The following is an 18854-nucleotide window of genomic DNA, read 5'->3' as shown; positions in this document are numbered from 1 at the left end:
ACGCTTTTTCGGCGTCTAATGTTAGGCGTATTGAAGGAGTTTGGGTAGAATTAATTCTATTAATAATGTTGATAAGCCTCCTAGTAGGGATGGGCGAATCCTGAAATACTCGGAATCGCTAGACTCTAACGAGTCCGACTCGGAAAATCGCTATTCGTTGCGAGTCTAGCGAGTCCAATGTTAATGAATGGGGATGCGAGTATTGCAGCGATTCCTGTGCTGCCATTTTTTTTACTCTTTACTCTCGCAAGTGGCCCCTAGCTTAGCGATTTAGAATTCATCCCTAAAGCACAGAAAATTGTTTCTACATCACACTAGAAGCTAAACAGGAAGTCGCCTGTGCTAACCGATTTACTGCACAGGCTGATCTGATATTCTGCACACACAGGCAGATCTGATCTGCACACACAGGGCGATCTGATCTGCACACAGGGCGATCAGATCTGCACACACAGGCCCACCAAAGATGTGTAGCAGACGTGATACAGAGAGGCTGATCGGCCTGGTTGAAGAGTGGCCCCAGCTGTGGCAGCCCACCCACCCTGGCTATGGTGATGAAAGACATCGAAATATGGCTTGGAGGTCCATCGCCAGAAGTATGTTCCCGTCATTTGATCACGCTGGAGAAGATGGGCAGGCAAACATGGATAAGAGTTATGTGATGTCATTTCTTCTATTTTCTTTTACTGTACCCTTTTTTGGATTAGGAGAGAGTGAGATTTCTTGTGTCACCATTGGCGTCTGTAACGCACTGAAACCGTGGTACCCAGCACCGGGCCGGGGTCTGCTTCACTGGGGGATGTGATGTGACCCGTGCTGTAGTCTCAGGGGATGCACAGTGCAAAGGGGATAACTACAGGGGATGTTTTAATTAAACGTTTTTAGGAGTTATTGTTGGGACGCCACCCAGAATAAATGTGGCTATTTACTGCCACCGTTGCCTATGACTGGCTGGGGATGATGGTGAGGGGCAGCTGAGGTGGAGAAGCCCTTTCTGGGTAGGGCTGGGATCCCCAGGCAGGTGGTAGTAGATGGATCTTGATGTTGGTGATGGGGAGGCTGATGCAGGTCTATGCTTGCACTTAATTGGTCTTGCAACACTTGTCTTCACACTGGATCCTGCTGCAGCTACTTTATTAAAAGCGACTCACAAACTGGTCAGTGTTTACCGGATGTAACTCAGCTCTGACTTTCTGGGTCTTTTACAATCACAGATGTTACAATTCTTTTCACCTTCCTGTTACAGAGGTTCAATTCTTTACACTTCTCAATTACACCTCTTTACACTTCAACGGGGACACTCTCCTTTCCCTCAGGGACTCTCCTAAACTGCAGACAGGTTCCTTCTCTTGCCAGATCCCTCTCTCTAAATGGTCCTTCCATGTTTCTCCTTCTTCTCTCCCTTCTTTGTACATGTACGGTATACTTAACCATGGGTACAAAGAGGGCAAGAAGTGCATGTCTATTGTATGTTTGGGCCTATTGTTTGATACCTGACAATGTGTGATCAAATCTGATGTCTGTATTTTATTTATCTGCTTGCAGTTGAAATGATAATCAAGAGATGGAGGAGCTGCCGTGACCAGCATAAGAAGGAGTACGAGCGGCAGTTATGCCAGGGCCCACAAGCTGCACCACCGTTGCGGGTTTATGACCACTATCACAGATTGGCATTCCTTCGTCCATTTGTGCGCCTTAGAAGGTAGGATATGTCAGATTTTTATTTGCCCATAACTTTAACATTTGTAAGATTAGACACTATGTCTGATGTCCCTAATTTAAAATGTTACTTGGTCCATTACCTTAGTCAGGGCTGGCAAAGTTATATTTGTTTATGTTGGACACACAAGGGTAAATGTAAGTGTAGGTTTGCATTAATGTTGGTAATTTTTACCTTGTGTTTTTCCTATCTCAATCCAGCAAATGTGGGCTGACATTTTTTTTTGTGCTTACAAATAGACCTCGCCGGCAAAATCCCCAAGATGTGGAGGTTCCCCAAGGCCAAGGTGCAGATGAGGAGGCCGGTGTTGCACCTTTGCAACAACGAGACAGACCAGCCCAGCAACAGCCTGTGGAGGAAGCACGGGAGGGTATGCAGGCGGATGACAACCAACCCGTGGCTGATCAGCTTCCACCACCTTCACCACCACGGGCTGCAGAAGAACATGCTGTGAGTGGTATGGCTCTGGCAGCTCCACCAGTTCATGGGCCATCCGGTTTTCAAGATGCTGTGGTCCCCTCTAGCTCTGGCCATGATCTTGAGAACTCCAACAGTGGTCCTGGTCCAGTTCCCTCCTGCACTGCCCCAGCTAGTTTTCTGGTTAGCTCCACCCCAGCTCCATTAACTTGCTCCTCTGTCCCTGCTCTGGCTCCCTGCCACTATGTTCCTTTGCCGCTTGTGTCCACCGCTGGCCTCACTGCTCCATCCTCGTCATTTGTTCTGGATTCTGTGGCCTCCTCCAGCTTGCCCACAGTTTCCTTCACCCCCAGCTTGGCACCTTTCCCCAGATATGTAGCCCCTGAGGTTGAGGAGAATTTCTTTGCTCCCTGGGAAGGGGGGGGCTGGCCATCCAATGCAGAGACCAACGCAGTACAGTGGGCGGCTGCCTTTGCACACAGTCTCATTGGTAGTCTCACACATATTCCACGTGAGCGGAGACGGCATGCAAGGGCAGCCTTCCAAATACTACTTGAAGCAAATGTGCCCCCAACAGCCCCACACGGGTATTAAATATGCTTGAGGATTGGCAGCGTTCACCACACAACCTCATGGCTACTTCAACCCGCCAGCAGCCAGGGCAACCAAGAGCCGTGCAGGGCTACCAGAGTCAGGACGGACACCCTGTGGAACATAACATATGGCGTCCATATCAGCCATTACTTAATGTGCCCAATGTTGGAGGTTTGCCAGAGTATCACAGGCCCTTGGCTGAGGAGATACAACAGGCGCTCAACGTGATCAATGTTCCTGTAGATGAGGGTGACCTGGATGTCAATGTGGAACAGAGTGGTGGGCCAAGTTACCATGTACTCTAATTGCATATGGACATATGGAATTTTCTGCCCAAAACTTTTGTTTTTTTTTGACAATTAAACGTTTAATTGTCTATGTTTGAGATACTGTAACATTCTTTATTTTTTGGTTTGTTTTTTTTTTTTTTTTTTCTTATCCCCTTTCTGTAATTTTTTTTTGTCTTTTACGGTTAAGAAATGTGGCTTTTTGTGGCATTGTGATACATATGTGGAAAGAAGGAAAGAGCAAGACAAAAAATTTAAGTAAAAGAAAGCCAACAGGCATGAAAGTGAACCACAGAAATAAAAAAAGGGTTTTGCCAGCCACACAACAGTTGTATGTGTCATGTGTTCAGTACACCACTCAAAACATGTTTTTTGAACTATCACACACTTTTCACATGAGCACTTAAGCAAGACAGTTTATGTAAAACACGGAAGGTGGGATTTCGGCTGCGGTTACATTTGCATTTGGAATTGGCGATCATGATCTATTATTTGGGGCCACACCACGAGGAACTCCAAAAATCAGATCCGGGTAGATTCTCCAAATTATACTTTTTCTCCAATAGGTCAACACACCGGTGTTTTCTCAAAAAAACATGAACGGCATCTGCAATTGTAAACGCAAATGTAACCGTAGCATTAGCCATTTTTGAGACCCAACACGAAGAGCTTTGACAGAGGCACAACGCTTGAGTCAACAAGTAAAGTGTAAGGCTGGCCAGGCCATACGGGTGCATATTCGGGCCAATGACTTAGAGATACAGTGTAAGAAGAATGCTGAGGGCCTAGCTGCATTTGGTGACATGTTGCCAGTCCAACACCACAACATGTCCACATAGCCAAACTGATGTATGTATTTCCCCAGAATATGTACTTCTCCAATGTGCAGATGGTTTGTCAAATTTTGTACGTCAGAGTAAAGTGTTTGGCACCCCTGCCGAAATGCACATGCGAGTTCATGGTGAAAGACATAATTTGGGCGGACATGTGTGTGCCTTTTTTCCAACCAAAATCAAAACAATTAGTTGTGGTTTGGCAACTGTTGAGCAACTAATTTGATGATGTGTATTGTTTACATTGCCACATGGAGTATTACCCCCCCAAAACCATTGATGATCAGGAGGACCATGTTGTGTGATGTTTGCTAAGGTTAGCAGATATAGTATTTATGGCAACACTGGTTATCCATGAACATTCCATTAGGTGGGTTCGCCCAGGGAAATGCCCCCTCTGGGCTATTGAAATAATGTATAAAACATTCACGGATACGCAGTCCCTAGTGCTCATACAATATACTTGCTTGTACTGGGAGCATAGTACATGCAATACCCACTATGCAGGCATAGGCTTGGTGCCTGGAAAAATTAGCCCAAGGGGCTTTCGAAAAAATGTATTAAAGAATAAAGGGCGTGTGGCCCATACTAAATACTGGCTTGCAGTAAGAGAAATGCCCACTGTGTAGGCATAGGCTTGGTGCCTCCAAAAATTGGCTCAAGGGGCTTGAGGAAAATTTTTTAAATAAAGCAGGGCGCGTGGCACATACTAAATACTGGCTGGCAGATAGAGAAATGCCCACTGTGTAGGCATAGGCTTGGTGCCTCCAAAAATTAGCTCAAGGGGCTTGAGGAAAATTTTTTAAATAAAGCAGGGCACGTGGCCCATACTAAATACTGGCTTGCAGTAAGAGAAATGCCCACTGTGTAGGCATAGGCTTAGTGCCTCCAAAAATTGGCTCAAGGGGCTTGAGGAAAATTTTTTAAATAAAGCAGGGCGCGTGGCCCATACTAAATACTGGCTTGCAGGAAGAGAAATGCCCACTGTGTAGGCATAGGCTTGGTGCCTCCAAAAATTGGCTCAAGGGGCTTGAGGAAAATTTTTTAAATAAAGCAGGGCGCGTGGCCCATACTAAATACTGGCTTGCAGTAAGAGAAATGCCCACTGTGTAGGCATAGGCTTGGTGCCTCCAAAAACTGGCTCAAGGGGCTTGAGGAAAATTTTTTATATAAAGCAGGGCGCGTGGCCCATACTAAATACTGGCTTGCAGGAAGAGAAATGCCCACTGTGTAGGCATAGGCTTGGTGCCTCCAAAAATTGGCTCAAGGGGCTTGAGGAAAATTTTTGTAAATAAAGCAGGGCGTGTGGCCCATACTAAATACTGGCTTGCAGGAAGAGAAATGCCCACTGTGTAGGCATAGGCTTGGTGCCTCCAAAAATTGGCTCAAGGAAATTTTTTTAAATAAAGCAGGGCGCGTGGCCCATACTAAATACTGGCTTGCAGTAAGAGAAATGCCCACTGTGTAGGCATAGGCTTGGTGCCTGGAAAAATTAGCCTAAGGGGCTGTATGGAATTGGATGCAAATACACAACTCTGAAAAATCCTCACAAGTGGATGCACTTGTAAAGTAAAATGAATCAAACTGATTGTGTATTTGTGTTATAATGCAGCAAATGTTGCATGAACATTACTAATCAAAGCGACTGAGATGAGGGACATAGAGATATTTCAAGTTAGAAAAGGGAATAATGTTAAAAGCGCAATCTCACAATCCTAATAATCATGATTATGTTACCCTAGGTTTGGGTACTGTCGTCTGGAGGACTTAGGAACTCTGATGATATCCAGTCCTTGTTGAACTTTATGAGAGTCAGCCTGTTGGCATTTTCTGTAGTAAGGTGTGACCTTGTCTCAGTGACTATACCCCCAGCGGCACTGAAAACACGCTCTGATGTCACGCTAGCAGCTGGGCAGGCCAGCACCTCCAAGGCATACAAAGACAGCTCTGTCCAAGTGTGAAGCTTCGAAACCCAGTAATTAAAGGGTACAGACGGGTCGGTAAGGAAGCTGGTACTGTCACTGACATACTCGTTCACCATATTTGACAATGTTTGTCTCCTACTCAAGGTGACCGCATGCACACTGCGTTGCTGATTGGAAGGTCTGTTGAACATCGCCCAGTTGGTGGACATCTTACCCCCACCTCTTCTTGACATTGTGGGCGTTTGTGTCCCAACCAATTGCTGCTGTTGCAAACTGCTGCTACTTCGGTGTATAGCGGAGTCAGACGGTGATATTGTCATCAAATTCTCTACAACAAGACTCTTGAAATGATCCATAGTTAAGCCCCTTGGTGACTGCAACAGCAGCGACGGAAATTTATCTTTGTAGCGTGGGTCCAGAAATGTTGACAACCAGTAGAGGTTGCTGTCATAGATGTTAATGACGCGTGGATCTTGGGACAGACATTGAGACATGAAGTCAGCCATGTGTGCTAAGCTGTAAAGACTCATCTCTTCGGTTTCACCCGAATGATGGGCACTACGCATCATGGCCTCTAAATCTGTCTCCGCCTCCTCCTCCTCTTCAGCCCACCCATGCTGTACCGACATAAAGCTGGGGTTGGGAGTACCATCAGGGTTCACATCAGTGCCACGGAACAAGAAATCTTCATCCTCATCACCCTCATCGTATTCTTCTTCCGGACCCAATGTTGCCTGCTGATGTTGGCTTGGCTGCCTAGGATCAGCGATGTTCAAATCTGGCTCCATAGCCATCCGCTGGGCCCTCAAAGCTTCTGTTTTCAGATTCATGAGGGAATCTTTGAGCAGACAGAGCATGGGGATGGTGAGACTGATAATCGACTGATCACCGCTGACAAGTTTGGTGCAGTAATCAAAGTTCTCCAGCACCTCACAAATGTCAGCGATCCAGACCCACTCCAGACCACTAAGGTGTCTTGTCTGACTTCCGGTGTGACGGGCATGTTGCAGCTGATATTCCGCTATTGCCCTCTGCTGCTCATTCAACCTTGCTATCATATGGAATGTAGAGTTCCAGCGTGTGGGCATGTCGCAAATTAGCCGGTGTTTGGGCAAATTCAATTGGTTTTGAAGGGCAGAAAGACTACCAACCGCCCTGGAGGAATGTCGGAAATGGGCGCAAATTCTCCTCACCTTCTCTAGTAGGTCAGATAACTCGGGGTATGTTTTAAGGAATTTCTGAACTACTAGGTTCAGCACGTGAGCCATGCAAGGTACGTGTACAATGTTCCCAAGCTTCAGTGCCGCCACAAGGTTTCGACCGTTATCGCTGACAACAAGACCTGTTTGGAGTTGCAGTGGGACCAGCCACTCATCAGTCTGTTGCTTAAGACCTTTCCACAGCTCTGTTGCAGTGTGAGGTGTGTGACCTAGACAGATGAGCTTCAGAAGAGCCTGTTGTCGCCTTGCTGAAGCGCTACTGCAAAGCTCCCAACTTGGACGTGATATTGCGGGCAAGTCAGCAGTGGCAGAGGAAGTTGAAGAAGCCGATTGGGTAGTGGACGTATATGATGAGGCGGACACCCGGAATGATGTTGTGCCCACTATTCGTGGAGTTGGTAGGATCTCACATGGTCCACTTTTAGAATTTGGGACACTCTCCACCAGGTTGATCCAGTGAGCCGTTAGTGATATGTATCTGCCCTGTCCACAAGTACTTGTCCACGTGTCCGTAGTTAAATGGACTTTGCCGGTTACAGCATTTGTTAGTGCACGCTTTAAGTTGTTTACCACGTGCTGGTGTAATGCGGGGACGGCACAACGTGAGAAAAAGTACCGGCTGGGAACGGAGTATCGTGGTGCTGCCACAGCCAACAACTCCCGAAAAGACTCTGTTCCCACAAGCCTAAACGGCAACATTTCGACAGCTAACAACTTAGCAATTTGAGCCGTCATTTGTTGAGAAAATGGGTGCGTCGATTGGAACTTCCGCTGCCTCTCATACAGCTGTGGCACAGACAACTGCACGTTTGGCGCAGACTGACAAGTGGCTTGACTACTGTCATGTCTGTCTTGTAACGCAGCTTCGGAGGAGTACGTCTGAGCATGACCTGCTGCATGAACACTAGATGGTGAAGGATGGATCTGAGGTGGAGTGGAAGTGTTGGGATCAGAAGCCACTGATTTTGAAACCTGACGGGCCGACCACTGAGTTGGGTGCTTAACAGACATGTGCTTATGCATACTGCTGGTGCTCAAGTTTCCTTTTCCCTGGCCTCTGCTTAGCTTTGCATAGCAGATGTTACAGATCACTACATTTGGTACTGATGGGCTATCCTTAAAAAATTCCCACACAAGGGCTTTTCGTTCTTTATGTTGTATTGGAGGCACAGGAGGATACCTCTGTCCAACACCAACTGTTGATACAGTTTGGGCAACAGTTGGTCCAGTTTGGGCAACAGTTGACACAATTTGGGCAACTGTTGTCACAGTTTGCCTTCTGGAGAAAGGAGTAAGCCTTGGTGCTTTTGGCGGTGGTACATAGCCACTTTCCTCCTCCGGGCTGCTCTGTTGGCTATGCATTCCAACAGTCCATGTTGGATCTGTGGTCTCATCATCAACCCCTTCCTCTTCAAAGTCTTCAGGATAACGTGACTGTTCAGGCTGGCCAGATGAGATGAGTGTTTCATCATCATCATCATCATCGTCGGCAACCTCCTGAGACGCTGTATGCCTTTGGTGAAAGTGGCTTTCTACAGTAAGAGGTGATTCCAAACTTTGTCCATGAATAGACCTTACGTCTTCATCAAGTATCTCGTCAGGCAGTGACAAAGAAACTCCAGATTCAATCAGGGGCTGGTAAGAAGCAAATAAATCATCAGAGTGACCAAATTCACGGTCACAATATTCCTCTGTCTGCCGATGGGTTGAGGAACTAGGAAGAGTTTGAGGATTGGATGACCCTGCGTTGTCTGTAGCGACACTAGACCTAGTTGTCAAGGACGATTGTGTGCTGCAAGAACCAGTGGTTGAGGTCTTCTCAGCCATCCAAGATGTAATCTGGTCTTGCTCTTCTGGCCTTAAGAGACGTTTTGGTTGAGTACTGGGAAATTTAGACAGAAGAAAGGTCGATCTATCAATCTTCTTCTGTCTACCTGTACCAGTGCCTTGTTGTGCATGACTGCCAAGACCACGACCTCGTCCCTGTCCCTTTGCAACCTCTTTTTTGGGAACTTGTTTTTTTTGGGACATTGTTGAGAAATGCAGATGTTAGCTGTAATAATCTGAACAATAATTAGCAGTTAATACTTGCTAATAGGAGGACAATCAAGGCTAGTGATGCGTATTGGCACAGCAGGAAGGTAACGTGCGTGCTATTAGCTGGTAGCAGAGAAGCCCTGCACTCTCCCTGAAAAAATTGTTTAGTGCGCAAAGGCAGTCACCTAGGTGGACTGTGGTGCTGTCTGCGTCACCGCTCTGGGGTGAAGTGCGTGCTGTAACTTAGCAGAGAAGCGACGCACTCTCCCTGAAAAAATTGTTTAGTGCGCAAAGGCAGTCACCTAGGTGGACTGTGGTGCTGTCTGCGTCACCGCTCTGGGGTGAAGTGCGTGCTGTAACTTAGCAGAGAAGCGACGCACTCTCCCTGAAAAAATTGTTTAGTGCGCAAAGGCAGTCACCTAGGTGGACTGTGGTGCTGTCTGCGTCACCGCTCTGGGGTGAAGTGCGTGCTGTAACTTAGCAGAGAAGCGACGCACTCTCCCTGAAAAAATTGTTTAGTGCACACAAGCAGGCAGCGTGCGTGCTATTAGCTGGTGGGATAGATAGCAGCAACGCACTGGTCTGCCACATAAACAATAACGCTGCAGGGGTAAATATGACCCCAATAATATATGGTGGAAAAAAAAAAGAAAATTTGCTCAGCTATGTTTCTGATTTCAGCTCTGATGGAAGCTGAGTGAGTAAGCTAAGCTCTGAGGATGGTGCTGTATGCACTGTAAGGCTGCTCCTGCCTTTCTCCCTGCCTACAGTCCTCTACAGTACTCCTCCGTCCTGGTAGTTCTGAAAAGAACTTTTGTGTTATATGTGAGGAATCTTGAGGTCCTACACTGACTAACAGTCCCTAGATCTGCTCTATGTCTCCAACTCGCCCTGCACTAGCTCAGATCGTCACAGGAATGTGCCCAAAATGGCGGGGGCAGGGTTTATATACAGCCTTGCCAGTGATACATGACATAGGCATCACGATGGACAGCAGCAGCCAATCATAGTAGTGCTCTTCACAGTTTTCTCACCTAACAAACTAGGCTGTCTTTGAAAATTAACATATTCTGTATTCTGCGAGTCCCGAATACAGTATATAGGAGTCCTAGAATCGCTAAGACTCGCTGCTGACAGCGGGACACAAAATCGCTAAGAAACTAGGATTGCTTGTATTAAACTCTGAAAAAACTAGGATTGCCATTGATTTGCATTGGACTCGTTACTGTGCGAGTAATCGCTTGGAAACTCGCAGAGTACCGACACCTACGAGTCCCCTACTACTCGCAGAGTAACGAGTCCTAACGAGTAGATTCGCCCATGCCTACCTCCTAGTGCTCTCAGAAGTTTGTCTGCCTTCAATGAAGCCTGTTTGGTCATCATTGATTAGGCTTGGTAGGATTCCTTTTAATCTTGTAGCTAGAATTTTGGAAAAAAAATTTAAGTCGGAATTTATCAGGGAAATTGGTCGAAAGTTCTTCACTTCTTCTAGATCATTTGGTGTCTTGGGAATCATAATGAGGGTTGCCTCCAGCATCTCCCCAGGAAAGTTCCCACCCCCCGAAACTTGGTTGAAAATTTTTGCCATGTAAGGGGTAAGTATATCTGCAAAGTTTTTGAAGTATTCATTTGTTAGTTCGTCTGGGCCCGGTGATTTTTGCAATTTTAGTGAGTTTATCGTTTCTGTAATTTCTGAGATTGATATAGGTGAGTTAAGTTGTGATAGGTCTGATGGACTGATTTTAGGAAGTTGTAGTTTATTAATGAACTCTTTTATTTTTTGGGGATCTGGTTGAGGATTTGCAATTTCTCCTTTAAAATTATATACTGTAGTTTTCTATAATAAGATGTGAATTCCTCCACAATATCAATTGGGTGTTGTTTTGTATCTCCAGCTGCGTTTTTTATTTTGTATATTCTACTATGAACTCTTTCACTCTTCAGTTTGGACATCATGAATCTCGTTGGCTTGTTCGTTTCAGAGTATACTTTAAACTTCGATACCTTAACTATTTTATCAAAGTCATCAAGGATAACCCTGTTTAGTTCCTGTCTCAAATTGAGGATTTCCTTGTAAGTTTGTTGAGATTTTGTGTTTGTTTTAGAGAGATCATTTTCTTTTGTATTTATTTGTTTTTGTATAGTTTTAATTTTTTCTCTTTTTTTGGAATTGTGTCTTGCTGCTATTTGGATCCATTTCCCCCTTATTACCGCCTTATGGGCGCACCACACTGTGAGCGGATTCATCCCCTCTGTGTTGTTTTCTTTAAAATATTGTTTTAAAGTCGTGACAATTTCGTTTTACTTCTTCACTTTCAAAAGTGCTAACCACACCTGTTCTTGCTCACTAAATAATGGGATTAGCCTTGTGAAAAAAAGCTTTCACTTTTTCATTTAGCAAGGAAAAAAGATATTGAAACTCCCTAAGCATGCATAATTTTTGCAGCACTAAGTATGAAAAAGCCACAGCTTCTTTCTTTTGTATCACCCATGTATAAACACTAGTAGTGCATGAATCTTCTTTCAGAAAGGGATAACTTTTGGACCATTTCTACGATGTATGTAACCTAGCACGTCTACTGCAGTGTCTTGTTCAATAGCCTGGTGTTACTTAACACTGGTTTCCATCTTCTGACAGGATCCTGTTAAGCGGATCTGCCAAAAAATATGAGAATATGATAGGCATCGCCAGACCACCGCACACCGTTAGGATGCTGTAATTTAGAAAACAGCACATTTTATCTAGAAGAATCCCATAAAAAAACTATTAACAGAGTCCCGAGAGCAGAAGAAAGATGGTGGAAATATGTTGTGAAACGCATAAACTTAAGAGGAAGCAGCCCATGGAGAAAGGAATATGCCACTGTAGAAAGGCAGGGAAGAAACCCATGGGACAGTCCAGGGAGGCTTAAGAAGGAAAGCCAAAAAGTGCCCCTACCAGGGGAGGGAAGACATTATAACCTGGCTGGCATCATGTACCCACATGGTCAGCCCCTCAGTGACCAATTCAGCACTTCGGGATGGATGACTCTGCCCTCCGCCTCCTGGCAGTACATCCACATCTGCTCTTCTGTGCAGGGCTATTCACAAAAGTCACAGTCTGGAGATCTGCATGAAGTTGCAGACAGCCGTGAGCCACATGTGGCTCCAAAGCCACCGATTGGAGACCCCTGACCTACATGCTATAGGGGCAAATATTGAGGCTTTAATATAGTTGAACAGAGGGCACAGAACCCTCACTCCCTGTCACTTTATTCAACATCTACCATAACTAAAGGAAGAACATTTTTTCTTCAATTTGTTTTTGTTCTTAAACAGGAAAACCTTTATATGTATTGACTATAACAAAATCAATGAGAATGAATAAATATATTTAATTATTCATAATATCTCAAAAGGGTGTCTGGATGTTATAAATGATGGTTCCTTGCTCTAGCTCTGATGTTCAATGAATGATTGAGACGGAATAGGCTTCACCCGGTTGACTCGTGCATCTACTCTGTGAGAGCAGTTGATCATTGATGGAATCACTGCTGGCAATGAATCCCATCAGTAGCATACGAGGCCTCTCCATGTTCCAAGTGCAAATATTGTAACTGGTGGGTGGTTTTGCATATTGGGGTCATTGGCTATTACCAAAATGTCCCCATAATTCTCCAAATATGCACGGACCAGAAACTGTTGCTCGCTGTTGGTGTGCCTGCAGAGAGGACAGGTGTTATTGTCCAGTAGCCATCTGCCAATGCAGGCAAGGTGGAAGAAGTGGGAGCATTCCATGGAGCTGACTTCATCCCCTGCTACAATGTCATCCAGACAGATGGTGCAGGTTTCAGGTGGGTCTTGGGCCAATCTTCTGGAGGTAGGGAGCAACAGCCGTGATGAATTCACCACTTCAAGATGGATGTTAATGGGGGATGGATTCCTGTCCTCAGACCTTTCTGGTGGTGGTGGTGGTCTTCTTTGTCTACGCCTCGTAGTATTTACAGGAGCTATTTCCATCCGTCTTTGGCGGGCAATCCTGCCCCTTGTCCTATGGGCTATAGGGGAATCTGCCCTGCTAGGCCGCCATGTTCCTGTGCGAAAGAGACAACACACATATAAGGACTTTCTTCTATAGAATATTATCCCCCTATCAGGAATACATATTTTAGAGACCTGTATATGGACATATTAGTGGCTTTTTATGTCCCATCTTACCTGATGTAGATGGCCTTACAATCCCATTTGCTGAAGCTTCTTCTGGGACATGGGAAGTATTAGAATTGTCCCGTGAAGCCATTGTCCTCTTAGGCTAAGTGCACACGTACCGGAACTCTCGCGGAAATTACCGCGAGAATTCCGGAATTCCAGTCCGCGGGAAAATCGCATTTTAAATTCCCGCGATTTTCCCGCGGAAAAACTAGCATTTTGCAAGCGTAATTAGCTTGCAAAATGCTAGCATTTTCCAAGCGATCTGTAGCATCGCTTGGAGAACTGATTGACAGGTTGGTCACACTCGTCAAACATAGTGTTTGACGAGTGTGACCAACTTTTTACTACTGAGGCCGCCTATGCGGCATCAGTAGTAAAAGATAGAATGTAAAAAAAAAAAAAAAATGGTGTTATTCTCACCCTCCGACGTCCCGCGCATCCGTTCCCAGTAATCCTTCGCGAAAATACCCGCGATGACGTCAGTTCTCGCGGGATCGCGACGTCTCGCGGTAATTCGCGATGACGTCGCGCGAATGACAGCGAGACTTTGCGATCCCGCGAGAACGGACGTCATCGCGAGCATTTTCGCAAAGGACTACTGGGAACGAGAGTGTGAAGAGAAGCGGGAAGGCTGCGCGGGATGTCGGAGGGTGAGAATAACAATATTTTTTATTTTAAATTCTTTTTTTTACAGGGATATGGTACCCAAAGCCCGGAGGACAGTCTCCTCTCCTCCGGACCATGGGTACCATCCGCAATTGTTCTGCTTACTTTCGGCATGGTGTGCACAGCCACATGCGGGAAATAAGCGGAACAATGCATTCCTATGGGTGCGGGATCGCCGCGATTCCGCAAATTAATGAGCATGCTGCGGTTTTTACCGCGAAGCGATTCCGCCGCTGTAAAAACCGCAGCATTAGCACAGCATTGCGGAATCCCATAGGAATGCATGGGATGCTTATTTTTCGCGTTTTCGCGGCAAAATCGTGCGGTTAAAACCGCCGCGGAAACGCGAAAAAAACGCCACGTGTGAACTCAGCCTTAGATGGTCAAGATGGTAGAAATCGCTTTGCCTAAAAGGCACTGAAGAACTCCGAGCTGGTGAACTCTTCACAGTATAAAAAATATCTGCTAGTCTTTGCCAAAAAAGCAACGAAGCAAAAAAGGGGTACTCACTAGAGAAACTTCTCCTACATGAATGCACCGATCAGTACTACAGCAGGCCCTCTGATAGCCGAGGCCATTATGATGTCATAATGTCATTATCTCACATTCCTTGGCCGGTGTTCCATGATGCTCCTGATGTCACTACATCACTGCTTACCTCATAATGCAGCTCTGGCCCACAGACTGGATATGGCTGTACCTTGATATAGTGCCGGGTATAATAAATATATATATACAGTATATAATTACTAATCATTTCTGCAAAGTAAAGCAAAAACTGATTTTAATAAAAATTGCATTTATAATTAGAGTTCTTTCACACTGACGTACAACCAGCGTATAACTCGGACAAGTGCTATTCAATGTTTCATCTGATAGCATTCACTCCAATGTTATACTATGGAGCAGGGCCGACTAGCGTTTTTTTTCGTGCCAAGTCAGCATGAGGAAAAAATTGCTAAATGCTGCAAATCGAATTTTGAATGGTGTGTACCCATACAAGTCTATGAGTGCGTGTAAAACATCTGACTGCACTTGGATGTCGCAAATGAAGAAATTAAGAAACGTATATATTAGGTTTCATCATATCTAAAAAAAACCCCGTGATCTATCAAATTCTTGGATGTCGCAGGCACCGGAGTCTTTGCAATGTGCAAGCACGGAAACCAGTGTTATCTGTGATATTCTCAGATGAAGATTACATGCAGGAAGCCGAGGAGGGGGGGAAGGTGACTAAGCCACTCCCATCGGACCGGACCGCGGCGATTTGCATACATCCCCAACAAGACAAAAAAGGTATTTATGCCTCAAAGGTGCGGGGTCAGGGGAGTCAAAAGCCCTAATAGAATCAATATGGGACGCACAATTGGGTGATATCTTTACATGATATCACTAAATATGGGTGACAGATTCCCTTTAACCTTGCAGCCTAATTCCCTGAAATCATTTTTATGGACCTTCCACCTACCTCTAACTTTGTCATTTGTGCCAATGTGCACCATGACCGCTGGATCCTCACCAGCCCCTCCCAGTAATCTGTCAACCCAATCAGCGATGTGTTGGACTCGAGCGCCAAGTAGGCAGCACACCGTTCGACGATCCCTGTCTTTGTGACAGATTGCCCTCTCTGTTCCCCTAATAATTGAGTCCCCCACTATAGCATTTATTGTTTGCTAAAACTGGCCTGGAAACATGATTCTCCGGTGCAGCACCTGGAGACAGCAAAGTTGTCGTTTTTATATTATTTCTTATTTAATTCTTTTTGGGAAAAAAAATAAAATAATTAAAAAATGTATTTTTTGCCATTTTCTGCTATTTGTAACTTTTACATTTTCTCGACAATTGGGTTGTGTGAGGGCTTTGTTTTTTTTCAAACTGAGTGGATGGATTTTATTGATTTCATTGACATTGTGACATTTATTGCATTTTATTGTTTTGGGGAAGAGCGACCAAATCAAAATGTGGGAATTTTAAAAGTCCAATGTTTTTTGATTTTGGGGTTGAAAATGTGGTTTAAACAATATTAGAATTTGATAGATCACGGGGTTTTTTTTAGATATGATGAAACCTAATATATTTATTTTTTTTTACGTTTTCTTAATTTCTTCATTTATGAAGGAGAACAGCAGATGATTTAAACTTGTATTGTTTTTTTCTATATCTATATTTTTACGCATTTTTATTTCTTTTATTTTCAATCTCCTGCAGGACACAAGTCTTATGGCTCCTACTCAGCATCCACCAAACAAATGCGACGCAGACGTCAATGTCTTCCTGCAGACCGTCGTATATTATAGGGCGATGATTTTACAGGATAACAAGCAGAACTTATAATAACATTATCGGCGAGTGTCAGCTGTATATCAGAGCTAATAACCCGCTGTAATGGCTGCGATCAAAGCAAGCACCGATCACAGCTGTTTAACCCCTCAGATGTTGTCATTAGTGGCTCCCTCTTTAACCCCGTGATTGTGACATGTTGATGGTTGCCATGATAACTGCACGCCAAGTATTAGCCACAAGGTTCATCTGGTGAAACATGTAATGGCTGACAGTCTGCTCTCCTGATCTACATGTCTCACACTGCTAACACCCTTTCCATTTCAAGTAATCTCTGGAGGCAGATTCTCATGTAGATCTATGTCCGGCCCATAGATCTTAACACCTCATTTACATATAAGAAAAAGATGGATTTGTCTGGAATAAAACATTGGATTACAGATAACAAGGTATCCTTTTATTCAGCTTCCTATCACGTACATGTTCAAATAATGTAGACAACTTAGGAGGGTTGATCCTACTGACAGATTATATTTAAATGATAGCAAAGGCATGGAGCCATATGTGGCCATGTCTACTCCATCCAAACTCTTCCTGCTATTGAGAAAAGTCAGAAATTTGTACATAAAGAAGGGTTGTGTCATAAATTCTCACTTTTTGACACAGTAACATGAAGTGTAAATGCATTGGTATGAATCCTGATGTAGATATTGCATTATATTTTAGCTTAACGCTATTTCTTGCTGGCATTAGTAGCTCACCACTTTGACAATTATTTTCACTCTGTTGCATCTTATGAAAATTTTCTTTAGATTCGTCAGAAAATCAAGATGCAATAATAAGAAAACTGCAAAACAAGTTTTAGGCTGGAGTCACACACAACAAATAAAAAAATCGATCCCATTTTAACGGTACGAAATCGCACAAAGAATTCTTGTCCAGGGATCCGTCTGTCATCCCATTTTCCGGCGATGAACCGATTTTATTCGCATCTAAGCATCAAATTGACATCCAATGCTAATGCCTGATGCTCTTTCCTGTTGACCTGGAGAAGTCTTGCGATTTAATCGCAATTCACACGTGTGGTGCGTTTTCAATGCGTTTTTTAATCGCATCCATAGACTTGCATTGTCGAATCCGATCCGAAAATCGGTGACAATCGCAGCATGCTGCGATTTTCTCGGTCTGAGGAACGGATCCAATAAAAAAACGCATGATGGGAGCAGCAACATAGAATAACATTGGGACTAATGCAATGCGATTTTTTATCGCATTGCATTCGTCCGATTTTATCGCTAGTGTGACTCCAGCCTTAGAAAACTGCACGCACCCATGCACCCACCCAACTTTCTGATAACTGAGCCAGAAGTAGCATCAATCCACAGAGCTTTACACTAAGTGCTAACATGGCCAGCATGAAGTGTGCAGGAGCGTATTGTAACTTTGTGCAATTGTTGATAACTTTTCTAAATCTGTGATAAAACTTGAAATACATGAGAAACGCGGTTTATCCCTTTATTAAAAAGAGTTATAAGAACATCTGATGTCAGTATCACTATGCAAGTCCAGAACGCAAATCGGGTTTGTGCCGCCATATTTTTGTTATTTCCTTTACATTAATTTTTTATATAGTGTTAACTGTTATAAATAATTAATTATAGTAATATCGCTTTCTAATTGAAGTTAAGTGACTCCGGTGGACTATGATTTCTCAAGACACTAGGTATTCATTTTTGGCCTGAAAACAGAAGGAGCTATAAACGGCAGTATCCAATCGAACAAGCAAGAACCAACATAAGATCAACCATAGAAAGGAAAAACATTCAAAGGGAACAAGGAAAATATTTAAAGTGCAGAGCAGGATCTGTGCCTCCCAATGTGATCAACAAGAAAAGGTTTTTAAGGCAAGTCCGAAAATCTCAGGGATTTTGTTGATGTTTTTTGAGACCCTGCACTATGGAATTTTCAAGAGTGGTCCCAGAGGGAGGAAAAGAAAAAAACAGAATTGTTTAAAGTCATAGTAATCTTACTGTATGTAAAATTTTGATTTTGCAGGAAGTAATAAAAATGCCTTAACGCATTCTCTCTCTCATTATTCTGGCATTTGGCAAATATTAATAATTATGGTAATCCTGATTGACCTAAAATGGGAAAGATTTATTCTGATTTCATGTCAGATATTGAGAAAAACATGTATATGTGTCTTTTTATGTAGTGTATGTAAATTTCTGGTTTCAACTGTATCAACACAAAAGGAATTGATACATGATTTTCGAAATATTTTAAATACATACTGTAGATCTGGAAATTGTGACGTGCCTTTGTATTCATCCTGCTGAGTCAATACATTGTAAGGCCACCTTTTGCTGCAATTACTGCTGCAAGTCTTTTAGGGTCTGTCTCTACCAACTTTGCACTTGTAGCAGCTGAAATTTTTTCCCATTCTACTTTGCAAACTAGGTATACGACTAGTACATAGTGTGGCTCAATCCCAGGCACCTATTAAAGGTATGCTTTTCACTGAAACCTTGCAGTGTTTCAGAGACAGAGATACTAAGTGTTAGGGCTGGCGGAACGCACCAAATTATAAAGTAGTAGTAGGTGCGTTCGCAGCCCGGGGTCCACCGTGCAGAGGTGGTACACTGCTGCTAGACAATGACGGAAGATTAGAGCGGCGTGAAAAC

Source organism: Dendrobates tinctorius, unplaced genomic scaffold (assembly GCF_039654945.1).
Source record: "Dendrobates tinctorius isolate UK_male_01 unplaced genomic scaffold, ASM3965494v1 ptg000056l, whole genome shotgun sequence".
NCBI lineage: Eukaryota > Metazoa > Chordata > Amphibia > Anura > Dendrobatidae > Dendrobates > Dendrobates tinctorius.
Note: the sequence above shows the minus strand (reverse complement) of the source record.